This window comes from Armigeres subalbatus, chromosome 3, assembly GCF_024139115.2.
Source record: "Armigeres subalbatus isolate Guangzhou_Male chromosome 3, GZ_Asu_2, whole genome shotgun sequence".
Lineage (NCBI taxonomy): Eukaryota > Metazoa > Arthropoda > Insecta > Diptera > Culicidae > Armigeres > Armigeres subalbatus.
Window position 1 is genome coordinate 275,134,214 of NC_085141.1, and position 8,867 is coordinate 275,143,080.

An 8,867-nucleotide genomic window follows, 5' to 3' on the forward strand; every position below is an offset into this window, starting at 1 on the left:
AGACTCTCTGGCCGACGAAGGAGAGAGAGCCGCCGCATCCGGGGACATTCGCCTCCTCTACGATATCTCACGACGCTTAAGCGGGGCGAAGATGAATGCAACGATGCCTGTGAAAGACGCGAATGATCAGTTATTGACCGACCCAACTGACCAGCTGAAACGCTGGTTCGAGCACTTCGAACAACTTTTTTAAGTGCCAGCCAGGCCATCACCACCTCGGCATGATCTGCCTAGGATCCGACGTATAACACGCGTCAATACCGAAGCTCCATCACTGCTAGAGATTCAAACAGCCATCCAAAGCATGAAATCGAATAAAGCCCCAGGGGTCGACCGCATATCATCCGAGATGCTCAAATCTGACCCCATGACATCCGCTCAACTACTGCATCGTTTATTTCGAAATATCTGGGACACCGCAACTTTCCCGGTCGACTGGATGCAAGGTATCTTAGTGAAGTTGCCCAAAACGGGTGACCTGACTGTATGCGATAACTGGCGAGGCATTATGTTGCTGTGTACCGTTTTAAAAGTTCTGTGCAAAATTATCCTAGCCCGGATTCAGGAGAAGATCGATGCGACTCTCCGGCGGTAGCAATCCGGATTCCGTGCCGGAAGATCCTGTGTGGACCATATTGTCACGCTCTGCATCATTCTGGAGCAGGTCAACGAATTCCAAGAGTCCCTTTACTTGGTATTCATTGACTAGGAAAAAGCTTTCGACCGTCTCAACCACGAGAATATGTGGGGCGCCCTGAGACGCAAGGGAGTTCCTGAGAAAATCATCGACCTCATCGAGGCACAGTACGAGGCCTTCTCGTGTAGAGTGCTGCACGATGGGGTCTTGTCCGACCCTATCCGGGTCGTAGCTTGTGTGAGGCAAGGATGTATTCTATCACCGTTACTGTTCCTCATCGTAATCAACGAGAATCTGATAGATGCGATTGACCGTGAACCAAACCGCGGGCTGTTATGGCAGCCTATAACCATGGAGCACCTAAATGACTTCGAATTGGCGGAGAATGTTGCATTCCTCGCTCAACGGCACTCTGATATGCAGAGTAAGCTCAACGACCTTGCCGAGCGCTCCTTTTCGGCAGGTTTAGTCATCAACGTCAACAAAACCAAATCGTTGGATGTAAACACGGTGACTCCTTCCAGTTTCATAGTAGCCGGGCAACCAGTGGAGAATGTTGAAAGCTTCCAATATCTTGGTAGTCAAATGGCGTCAGACGGCGGTACCAATATCGACATAGGCGCACGGATCAAAAAAGTAAGGGCTGCCTTTGCGAGTTTAAGAAATATCTGGAAAAACAGGCAGATAAGTGAACACACCAATATACGAATTTTCAACTCTAACGTGAAATCTGTGCTGTTATACGCTAGCGAAACATGGTGTGTATCAGTGGAGAACACTCAACGGCTGCAGGTGTTCATTAACAGATGCCTGCGGTATATAATTCGGGCCTGGTGGCCTCACAACTGGATCTCAAACAACGAGCTCCATCGTCGTTGTCACCAGAGGCCTATAGCAACAAAAATTCGGGATCGGAAGTGGGGCTGGGTCGGCCACGATCTAAGTTCTCCAAATCACTGTGAAGCCAAAACCAATTAGTTTACCAAGTCTACTGGGTGCAGTACAAAATTAGAAGCATAGTGTCCATACAGGCGCTTAGAGGCCATATCTATTCCATAAACCCGACTGGACAGTTACGAGGAGATGTTCCTGTACCACATCCATGCTTCATCACCGTCATCGCGTTTTTTGACCAGCTTTCATAATCCAACAAAACTTTATTCATTCTAAAGTGTTAGTCTTTAATATAGAAGATCAGCTATTTGGTTCCACTGACGACATTGATATTATAACACGTAACTTTGAAAAGATGGAGGTAGCCTATATCAGACTAAAGAGGATAATAAAGCGGCTCGGACTAGTCATCAACACGTCGAAGTAGAAGTGGATAGGAAGATGATAGGAAGAACCTCAAGAGAAGAAAACGTAAGCCACCCATCACAAGTTTGTATCGGTGGTGATGAAATCTAGGTGGTTGAAGAACTTGTTTACTTTATTGACGGCCGCCGAAAAATGTATTTATCTCTCGTAACGGGGCTGAGTTTCATACAACGGATTGAAAATTCGTATCTTCACACGTCTGGTGAAGCAACACGTGTTTTTTGACTCGTGCTTTCTAGAAACGTTTTATATCGTTCGTTTATCAGTTTTCCAGTTGTTCGACTTGCATTGGCGTTATTTTAGGCAAGGTGCCTAAGCGCACCGCAATTGGAGGCGCAGGAAACTCTCTAAGCATCTGTTGTTAAGACACGTTTATTCGTCGTTACCACGGCATACAGAAAACAAAGCAAACTCAGCACGCATGTAAACATTCAGTTTGAATGTAAACATATGACGTAAGTACTATCTTCGCACAAGCTGAACCGATGTGACCTTCTGCAGCTCGGGCTGGACGGTGGAGCCTGAGGGTATACTGCTAGTGACCATCAGGAAATACGTTTTATGGTCAGCTATACTCCCAACAGAATCACAAGACGGGTCAGTAAAGCTGATCTAGGATGGCGTTCCTCGCTTCGACTCAAAACTGCTGAAAGAATCACTACGGTTGGAAAATCATGAGCATGTGACGTAGCAATGCCAAGGAGCACTATGCCAACCGGTGGCCGCAAACCTGATCTTCGTTGAACCTGTCTTAGAGCTAAAAGAAAGTTACGACGTGCTAGAAGCGAAGCAGAAAGACGCAGGGTGTTCCAAACAGCGAGCAGAGCTCTAAACTACGAAATCAAATGTAGTAAAAGTGCCTGCTTTGAAGAGCTGTGGTGGATGGCCAATAATACTCGGCAAACAAGTGTCGACACTGTCATTCATCTCTTTCAAGGTAGGAGTCAGTCTAGCATCGAAATCGAAAGCTATGGATCCTCTGTTATGGCCACAGGGGATCGAATTCCGCAAGTTCATTGACGATAATACCCACACTCAGACTTTTTGGAAACCAGCCCAGAACGTGGATACTGGCCCTGTTATCAGCATTTAGAAGCTACCTCCGTTCGTGTCCGCTACCGGTCTACTACCAAAACGTCCGTGGATTGAGGACAAAAACAAGCACTCTACTCAATTCACTGCTGTCCTGTGATTTTGATGTCATCGTATTTACAGAAACATGGCTCTATTCCGACATCTCGAACTCCGAACTGTCAAGCAACTACACCATCTACCGATGCGATAGAAACACTCGCACCAGTGTATTTCAGCGTGGGGGAGGTGTCCTAATCGCAGTGAAAGCCCGGCTGAATTCGAAAGCCGTATTTCTTGAAGGCAGCGATGATCTTGAGCAAGTTATTGTGAAAGTTATGCTACCACATGAGTCGATCTGTCTGTGTTGCATCTATATTAGACCGCGCAGTCCCACCGATATTTACGCTAAGCACGGTGAATCCCTTATGCGTCTCCTCGAGTTAGCTGACCCTCGTGATACCATGATAGTCATGGGCGATTACAACCTTCCTAATTTGGCCTGGGAATTCGATGATGAAGTACATGGGTTTCTGCCTCTCAACGCCTCGTCGGAACAAGAACTTGCAGTAGTTGAGTCTTTACTAGCCACAGGATTGCAGCAAATCAATAATTTGGTTAATGCGAATGGTAGGCTTCTCGATTTAGTATTCGTCAGTGATTCTGATCGAATTGAACTGTTTGAATCAGCTGCTGCCATTTTGAATGTCGATCCTTACCACAAGTCATTTGTTTTGACGCTCGAATGTTCCTCTGAAGACTTGCAACTCCCGCAGTCGAAATCAGCTGCACGAAACGAATATAACTTCGCACGATGTGACTTTGATGTAATCAACGCTAGATAAACTGCATTGGACTGGATGTGTTTATCAAACCTCGAAACGGTGGATGATGCTGTGACTGTTTTTTATGACAATGTTTACCAAGTAATTCGTGACAATGTCCCGCTGAAAACCCGAAGAATGTCTACAAAATGCCAACAACCACGGTGGAACCCGCAGACTACGGAACCGTCTACGCAAGGCCCGTAAACGTTATTTTCATTCCAGGACAACTGACAATAAGTATGCTGTTCAACTTGCGGAAGCTGAGTATTACAGCGTGCATGAAGTTCGTTTCCGTGAGTACATTGAACAAATGCAACGAAATCTCAAAAAGAACCCTTCATCGTTCTGGTCTTTTATGAATACTCACAAAAGGTCAGCTGGCATTCCGAATAACGTCTTCTATGGTAATCATAATTCTTCCGCCGATAACACTTCTGCAAATCTCTTTGCTGAGTTCTTTCGCAGTGTGTTTGAGTCAGATTACCATTCACCGCCACAACAATATTTAGATGAGTTACGAAGCATCAACATCCATCTACCGCAGCTAAACCTCAGTTTTGACACGGTTTTAGACGCTCTTAATGCAGTTGACGTTTCAAAGGGACCTGGTCCCGATCAGATTCCACCGTCGTCCATAAAAAACTGTGCAGCCTTGCTGGCTGTCCCAGCCTTGACAATTTTCAACCGATCACTCGCGGATGGCGTGTTCCCTGATGCCTGGAAGCACGCATCAATTACACCGATCTTCAAATCCGGCAACATACATAGCGTGGAAAATTATCGACCCATTTCGATCCTGAACTGTTTGGCCAAAGTACTCGAAAGACTGTTGCATGACAAGCTTTATCCAGCCGTTGAATCCGTTATATCAGAATTCCAGCATGGATTCATGCAAAAACGTTCGACGATCTCTAATTTGATGAGCTTCACCAATAGTGTTATTGGATGCATCGAGAAGCGGCAACAAGGAGATGCTGTGTATATTGACTTTTCGAAAGCATTTGATAAAGTTCCGCATGATCTTGCTATTTTGAAACTGCACCGTCTTGGTCTACCGTCGTGGATCAACAGGATTCATTCGTACTTGACTTCAAGAAAAGCCTTCGTCAAGGTTCCAAATGCACCAAATGCAGAAAAATTACTTTTTTTTCGTGTTCACTCACCAATCAGATTTGACTATTCGATGGACCAGTTACCGCTTATGAGAGTTAACTCCATGCCCGCAACTCTGCACAATTCGATGATGTTTATGCTTTGAAAACACTATACTGCTCATTGGTCCGAAGCATTCTTGAGTACGGAGTTCAAATATGGGCTCCTTACCATGCGATTCATGCATCACGCATAGAAAGCATCCAGAAACGTTTCGTCAGATTTGCATTACGACAGCTGCCATGGACCAATCCCGATAACCTGCCACCGTATGAGCACAGACGTACGCTCATTGGCTTGCAAACACTCTCCAAACGCCGAACGTATTTACAACGACTTTTTATTTTTGACATGATCCATGACAACATTGACTGCAGTAGCGAGCTTCGGGAAATCAACTTCCACGCACCTAGCCGCAGATTACGCAATCACCGATTGCTTTGCACCCCGGTGCACCGCACTGCTTACGGTTACAACAAACCACTTGACGGATGTTGTCGTTTGGGAGTCTAGGATTATCTATGCAGGATTCTGAAAAGCTATTTTTAAAACAGGATATTGTTAGTCAACACCGTCGCTGGTCAGGAGTTTTTCGGTAGTTTTTCAGTAATTTTCGGCTGGTACGATTCGATCAATAAATCCAAAAATACACAATTCAGCTCCTAATAAATCAGTCGAAAGCTAAGTAAAAGTTCATTTAATCATCGTACAACGTTCTGTGAAATTGTTCTGTAGCATACCAACTGCCGTTTTTGCAATTCTGAGCTCAATCGAGCAATTAAAACCAATTTCCAGACCGAATGAGTGCCGGAGGTGTATTTTTAGAAATTGATTTTCTCACCCAAAGACACAATCCTGGGGGGTGCCCCGTAGAATTCGACAACATGTTTTTATCCCCATACTAAGCTGGGCCAGTCTATTGTACAGGTTCTATAAGAAAATAATTGATATTTCAAGTATTTATATTGAAGTATTTATCAACACTTATGTTGTGTCTGTCATCAGTGTCATAATTTGACCCCCTATTTCACTCCAACTTTCAGTATTCGCTCTACATTACTCCAGATCGATTTACATTCTTCATAATGTCACCCATCTCAAAATATTTTGATTAATGTCTCAAATATCATAAAATTACATTACTCTGTGACTGTCCTGTGCTGACAACCATGGTTTCATCTTTCTATCATTCTCGATACGCAGCATCGATTGTATTTGATCCCAAACCATGCTTTACTGCACCCAGTAATAACCCTTCCACGATCGTTCTGTGCGTTAAAGTACACAAACAATGTGAAGGAACAGGACACCACAAACACCCTGCAGCAATGTGCATCCCAACGATAACAGCACTACACTCGCTTGAACTTTGTCCCCTCACGGAATGTGTATATGCAAATCAATCACAAATAGCCTCAGGTGAATATTTCTCGGCATAGTCGCGCGATGCACCGGGAATGGAGAGCGAACGTTCCACATTTTTCCCGTACGGCAAAAAATTATAATCAAATTTGTCAACTTAATGTAATTGTTCCGAAAGGAGAGGCTATGATTTTGTCTTGTATGATTTAATCTTTTCCCTTAACATCGTCAGCCATTCGGTATATCATGGGTATGTCAAACAAAGTTTCTTTTCTTGCATACAAATAGAGCCATGTATTTCAGCGCGAGAAAATTATAGACTATAACTTTCTTCAGCGGTTGTCATATTTTTTGTGTCTCTTCTTGAAATTACGAGTGGAATAAAAACTTTAGATTTGTACAAAGGGATTTATGATGAATGCAAATCCCACCAGTGAGGCATTAGTCTCTATAGGTTACAAATCGTTCCAAACCAAGACCCGCTGTTCTGCGGTGCGACTCCTTGGGTGTTTTTTTTGTTTTCTGTAAATGAAACAAGAGCGAAACAACCAAAGGGATCAATGGAGAAAACTTTCCTTTCGCGGTTACATCCCGCCGTTGAACAACATGATGCACGCGGTAATCTGCGTCATTGAGACGCACAATAGGCGTGGTCCTCGAGTGAAGAATCTGGAAAGTGTACTTTTGTGACATTGAGAACCCGTAATTAGGATAAAATGATAGGATTTGAATGAATGGTAGGATGCGGATTTTTCTGTGGTAAAGCTTTGCTTGTAATAGACACAGCATGGACCAAGTTAAAAAAAATGTGTTTCATTACATAACCCTTGGCTGTAGTTATTCGTTTTTCTGTTGGAAAATCTAGCAAGCTGAGTTTTCAAACGGTCAACAAACTGACTATCATTAGTCATCATCACAAGATGTTAAGAACTTTTGGTCATCCACGAGAAAAATGTACCAATTGCTCCGACATGACAGAGATTAAGATTGATTACCCATATCTACGTGTCATCGTCAAGTATCCCGTAAACGCACCTTCGTTGCATTGCGGCCTGCAATTGTATCTGCAGTAGTGACCCTCACTATACCAGGTGAGCCCGGTCATTGTCGCGGTGTCACATCGAGCCTGTTTAGACAATGCTAATGAAGAGGCCGCGACCGGACCACAGCAAATTCAAAACATATTCATCATTTGACTCGATGACAGCTTGTTCACAGTTCTGCGAGATATCTCGGGTACTTATTCAAAAGGACGTATGTGTTTTTGTAAACAAAGATTCAAACGTCGATTAGTCCGATCTGATGGCACTCCCACGGAAACCAACACCACCAACAAGTAGCCGAAGTCTCCCCCTATCTGTCTATGGTGATGGTTTGCGTGGGAGGACTATCAGATCGGACTAATCGACGTTTGAATCTTTGTTTACAAAATCACATACGTCCTTTTGAATAAGTACCCGAGATATGTAGATAATAGATTTTCTAGCTGGACAGATGCTTGACCCTTTTTGCCCCTATCGGGGATAAACCTCGATATAGTTAATGAATCAAGCAGCTGTTGTCATGGGCATGGCTGATCTCACGGTAAAGCTACTAGGTATCGGGATTAGGGAACTAAGAAGCGTATTACTGCTATCAGTATAAAAGATTGAATTCAGAGAAAATGAAAAAATCTCACACTCTCTATCTCTGTATATAAAGCATATCGAGAGACACGTTTTTCTCAAACGATTACGATAATAAACTGATTCGGGAGGCCATAATGCATAATAAATTCATTCAAAAAAGTTTCAATTGATGGGAGCCGGTTCTAATTATGTTTTTTTTAACTCTGAAAGCCTCTTTAAGGAGAAAAAAATATATAAAGCTCTTTTAGTGGAATGTATTCAACCGTCTAAGACGAGTTAAGTACTCTCCATTTAATTCCACCAATTATTATATTAATAAATAATTGGTGGAATTAAATGGAGAGTACTTAACTCGTCTTAGACGGTTGAGAAAAAAAGTTTTTTAACTTGTTTTACACGTTTTACACAGAACCATTCATTTTGCCATAGTTTGTCGGTGGGGGCGCTTTTCAGATTTTGATTTTTTCGCGCTTGCAGGTTGAGATAAGCTTGTGATTAAAAAAGGTTTATAGTTCTTCATAGGCCTTTTCATGTGACATTGCCGAGACTGCACTTGTTTACAACCGCTGAACAGGCCTGCAAGTCCGAAGCTGTCACTTTCATAGAAGAACTGTCAATTGATGATGAAATCAGCTGTTTTCAAACGTCTCGTGAAAAGGCCCATTATCAATTGAGAGCGTATTTGACAATATAAAATAAACACAGCTAAATAATAGAGGCCTGAATAAGAGAAACGCGGATAGGTATGAGCCGCCAATCGAACCGTCAAAAAACAGCAGCCAATCGAGCAGGAGACCTGTCAAGCAGCCAAATGTTGGATCAAATACTGAAAACGGCTAAATTTGATTTTATGCCAATTTTAAATAAACA